Here is a 5,652-nt window from a genome sequence, read left to right as displayed (position 1 = left end):
TGTTTTTTTTCATGCTTTTCTTTTCTTTTTAATGAAGTCTTTTTACATTAGGACATGTTATGTGACAACTGCCAAAAAGTATTTTTAAGAATTTAAGTGAAATAAACATGTTCCTCTTTGGTAAAGACTAGTTGTACGCTTACATTTTTAAATTGGACTTCAATTGTAAGCTCATGTTAAAACACACTAAAGAACTGGTTTCTTTGGCGTTTTTATGTTAGTGTTTATTGAGGGGAAATGCACGGGTGTAGAATCTGAAGCATGTATATCTAATTTCATTCTTGATGACTGTGGGAGTAAATGAAGTAGACTTTTTAACAATAATGTTTGAAATTCAGTGCTCTAGAGCCCCTGAAAGCAAGTCAAAATGATGTTAGATTCGCATAATAGTTGAATTAAGGAAAAGAAGACAGTGTAATAAAGGAAAAGGCCTCACCCCAAGTCCCAGGAGATCTGAATTCTAGTTCCGGCTCTGCCACTGATTTCCTGGGTGACTTTGTGTTGAACTCTAGATCACCTCCCAGTCTATAAAATTGGGGGTTGGGGGGTGGCCAAATGGCTTCTGAAGCCTTGCAGCACTGATGGTCTGTGACCCTCAATGCCAGGAAGGTCTGAAGGAGAAAATGGGCTTTGAACCATGGCTGAATCATGCAGGGTTTGACTGACAGGTGAACAGAGAGTAAGGTTTGTTATCAAGACAGGCGTGCTAAGGAGGAATGACATGTGAAAAGCCTCTCAGAAGAGCTGGTAGGCACAGCCTGAGGTCAACTCGGCTTTTCCAAAAGATGGAAATTTTCTCTATTCTTAACAGGTCTAAATAGGGTTTGGGGGGAGGGGTAAGATATTCTACAGTCTGCATTTAATGACTCACCCATTTAATAGATAGATGTGTGACATTGTCAATGTCACACATGCATGATGATGCATTGTCAATATTTTTATAGTGAAAGATTGGAGGATTGCTTTAGTAAAACCATTAGAATGAGGGGATGTTATGCATGTAAATACAATATTAGAAATTGGAATCTAATTTGAATTTGTATCTAGAAAAAGTTATGTAGTGTTATTGGAACCCCCAAATCGTGTGTTTTAAAAGTGAAGTCTCAAGTCTAAAGTGGAGTTTGCTTTTTGCAAAGGAAATTCAAGAAAATTGGATTTCTGGTTTAGCAGATATTACTTTATTTTCTCCCGCTACCGGACTTATCTGCCATTTGGCAAACCTTCAGTACATTTTAAAGCATTTTCTTCTGTAACCTAAGTGTCCTTAGGCTTTGCAGCTGTCAAATATGAAACAGTAACTTTGATTATTTTTCCTGCTTTTTCAAGTTTACAGAACTTTCCAATATCTACCAAGCCCCCAGGATATGCCAGGCTCATGGCTGGGCGAGAGGGAGGGAGGTTGGGATCGAGAAAAGCCAGCCCTTGGGTACTCAGAGCAGGAAGCGAAGATATTACTAGGACCTAGAGTAAGTGTTAGGATAATTCAGGGGCCGGAAAGGTGGCACCCAACTAGCAGGATTGCTGAAGTTTCCTAGAAAGGAAAGTATTTGAGCCATATGAGCAAATAGGCATGGGGTTTGGGAGTAGGAATAGAGAAATATGAGGAGCATGATGAGTAGAGGGGTAGGGATTGCTGGGTACATTTAGATTAAAATAGGCAAGTCTGTGTGAATGAGAAGAGGAATGGCCGGTGAGACTGGACCAGTAATTTGGGACCTGACCCTAGAGAGCCTTGAAGGTCAAACTTTGTGCATTCACTTCATAAATGTCAACTTGGACTATACGTGGTAAGCGAGTATGTCTAGGGAATTACCAAGCCAGGTTTTCATTTCTATCGTTTTTTAAAAAAATTAGGTTATCCAGAAGCCTGTGGCATTCTGACCTGTGGGAGGCCTCTGAGGCTCAGCTGTTCTTGACTAAAGACAATTTTTAAATTCTTGAAGAAGCAAATCTATTGGTGATAAGCTCACAGAGCAGACCTTGTTTCTGGAGCTGCGTCCCATTGTGAAGGAGATCTTCGAATGGGTTTGCCTCCAGCTTTCGCATCACATTTTTGAGTTATAAAATAAGCTGAATGGGAACCGTGATGGGCTGGATGACTAGTCCCGACTCGATCCTCTGTGGTTAAAAGAGGCATCCCTTTCACACTTGCCAGCGCCCTCCAGCCAGAGCAACAGCCCTGTCCTTCGGTGATATGTTGGAAATCATGATTGCATTGGAATCATTTGTCCTTTAATAATAAAAGGGTTGGAACCATCACTCATTGTGGAGATTAGGAAACGGGCACAGCAGAGAGACGAGCTGTTTTTAACATTGTGCCCTTACCCTGAATTCAATTCCTGCTACAGGAATCCAGGACCTGAAGAGTGACTGACACTTTTTGAAATGCAGACAGACCATCTCATGTAAGATGCTGGTCCCCCACCCCATCACCAGAACTCCTCCATCACACGTGAGGGTAGTTACAGCAGGGTCAGTCCTTTGCACCTCTGGCACTTTGGGGTACACTACCCTGCCGCCAGAGAAAGGTGAGAGGACTGCAAAGGTTCCACCCTTAGGCTCTGACCTTCTCTTCTCTCCAGCCCTGTCAGGATGTGCTGACATCAATTTTAATGAGGCTGATGATACCACTGTGTTGACAGTTTGAAAAGGGAGTCAAGTTACCAGCCCTCTTAAGCTTTGGCCAGCCCAACAGTTGCTCTGCAGGAAAACCGCCAAGACTACAGGAAGTGTAGAAGTTCTTCCCGGAGCCAATTAGGTCAGCTCCATGATCTCTGACCTTACAACTCACTTCACAACTTGTCTCAGCCGTGTTGGGGAGGGCATATAGGGAAGAGATAATGACATTGAAAGTTACTCTGATGAAGGGGCTTGACCCCAGGCTAGGAGGGGTTTGGAGTGTGTGTGTGTGTGTGTGTGTGTGTGTTCATTGTGGCACCACCCCCACCCCAGCCTTGAGAAAGCAAGAGTGGAGCTGGGAGGGAGACCTCAATCCAAACACCTGTTCTAGCCCCCAGCCTGGCAACTGGCTGGTATGTGACCTTTCGGAGCCTCCTTTTCTTCTGTGAGCCTTCATTCAGTTCCTCACCTGAAACGACGGGCCCAACCCTGGCTGGTGGCTCAGTTGGTAGGAGAGTCATCCCGTACGTCAAAAGGTTGTGGGTTTGATTCCCAGTAAGGGCACATACCTAGGTTGCGGGCTTGATTTCCAGTTGGGGCACTTTGGGGTACTGTGGCAGGCAACTGATGTTTCCCCCATCCCCATCACATCAATAAGCATATCCTTGGGTAAGGATTAAAAAAAATACAGGGCCCAAGCTAAATGAGCTTGCAGCTGTGTACGTCTGTGGTCCACGCCAAGTTCTAACAGCAACAGGGGTGCTAGTAGTTAACACATGCCGTCGCTCCCAGTCACCCCAGCACCCTACCAAGGAGCGGTAAGGGTTTGGGGGTTGGTGGAAAATGTCAGCTGTGCTTTGGGCTCAACAGAAGAGAAAGAGAGAGACCTCAGTGTAGCAAGAGACCAGACTGGAAGCTGGAACAGTCATTAGGGAAAGGCTGAATGACGGCTGCACCCCCAGGACTGACAGCAAACGAGGTATTTTCCAAAAACTGCAATAGGAATCCTAGAATGTTTTACTAGTCACACTAGTCAGTCTTCTGGTAAGTAGCATTGCAGTCTCATGACCAGGACCTGAGCATGAGCAGGATGTGTATCTGCCACTAGGGGGCACTCCTGCTGCAAGTCAGGAAGGGAGCAGATGGCCATTTGTGAGAAGGATTCATTTTTAAACCTCAACCTCCTTCCCCTGCGAAATAATACATTGCAACCGCCATTTACAGATGTGGAAACTAAGGGATTTAGAGGTGAAGGGCCTTACCCAAAATCCGGTAGCCAGTAAACGCTGGATCTGGCTTGGATTCCAACCCAGCTCTGCCTGAGTCCAAAGTTTGTATTCTTTGCCCCATGTGCCTCCTTAGGCCCTCTGGCTCCTGGCTCCAATGATGAGGAAGTTAGTGAACCTGTTTCTTCCTCTTCAGTCTAGGAGCAAGGTAGAGGCTGGCTAACAAGACCCTGTTGTTTCCAAAGGCTCAGGACAGGTGAGAACAGAGTTAAAGTTTTTGGAGTTAGAACCATCTAATGCTTAGGGGTGGGCAAAAAGTGAGCACTCCATACTGAAAACTACCACTCTGGGGTTGGGGAACTTGTGTGGATCAATACTCCCCTTCCTCCTCAGGGAAACTTTCCAGAAAGTTGACTGGGGGGAGCAGTTGTGTTCCCCTAAGAGGCTGAATGTGGCTGGGGAGTAAACATGAAGCCAGTTATGCCTCAGTCTTCATTGTCATCTCTCCTTTTGAGCACTTGCTCATTAAGAAAATGTTTATTGGTACCTACTAAGTGCTGACAAGTCCAGACCCTGCTCTGAAGGGTCTCCTGGCCCTGTAGGACACAAGTATAACCCCAGGCTCAAGCAACATAAAAGGCACAGGCCTGGTCTGTCCTGTTCCCTATTGTACTGCTAGGGCTTTGCAGTTTAGAGCTTAGCAGGTGCTCTAGATGTTTCCTAACTCAAAGGAGCTCGGTGTAGAGGGAACTACAGAGGAAAAGAGGCAGTTACCATAAAGGGTAATAAGTGGGTAAAGAAGACCCCATGGAGAGATCAGAGAAAGTGCTGAGAGGAAGTGCCTCCTAGGCTGAAGGACCTGCAGAAGGAGGCCAAGCTGGCTCAGTATGGTGGGGGTGGAGGAGCGGGGAGCATGCAGGCTCAGGAACCAGCCTGTGCCAAAGTCTGGAAGTGAGAGAACATGAACCTTTATGAGAACTTAAGAGCACAGAGTGGGAAAAATTAGGCAGATGGCTCAGTTGGTTGGAGCATCGTCCCCATGCACCAAAAGGTTGCAGTTTCGATTCCCAGTCAGGGCGTGTGCTGGAGGCAACCAGTTGATGTTTCTCTCTTACGCCTGTGTTTCTCTCCCTTCTTCTCTCTCTAAAGTTAATAATACATATCCATGAGCAAGGATAAAAAAAATTAGGCAGGAATCTTAGGTTGGAGGAGGCTTTGCAGGAGCCAACTTCTGGAGGGACTTAACACAGTCAGGCTGGCCACTGTGGCCCCAGAACCCAGGGTCTCAGGTCTGGGAACTGTGCCCTCATTCTCTACCTTGATCCCCATGGCCCAGCACTCTGGGTACCCTAGTTTCTCCAAAGCTAAGCTCTTCCTCGCCTCTCTTGCTAATAGAGAGAAAAAAATATCCCTCATTGGTTTTAATTTGTTTAAAAGATCTTCCCACATGCTCTCATCTGTTTTGACAGACTGAACATTGATTCATTGTCCAAGCACAAGAGAGAGCAACAGAAATTACCAGGAACTTTATTTTTTAAATATTTTATTTATTTATTTTTAGAGAGAGGGGAAGGGAGGGGAAAAGAGAGGGAAAGAAACATCAATGTGTGGTTGCCTCTTGTGCACCCGCAACTGGAGATCTGGCCCACAACTCAGGCATGTGCCCTGACTGGGAATCAAGCCAGAGACCCTTTGGTTCGCAGGCCAGCACTCAATCCACTGAGCCACACCAGCCAGGGCTACCAGGAACTTTAAATAACGAACAAGAGTGGAATGAAAATTGCAACCTTTCCTCTTTATTATAGTA

Source organism: Desmodus rotundus, chromosome 1 (genome assembly GCF_022682495.2).
Source record: "Desmodus rotundus isolate HL8 chromosome 1, HLdesRot8A.1, whole genome shotgun sequence".
NCBI classification, from domain to species: Eukaryota; Metazoa; Chordata; class Mammalia; order Chiroptera; family Phyllostomidae; genus Desmodus; species Desmodus rotundus.
Note: the sequence above shows the minus strand (reverse complement) of the source record.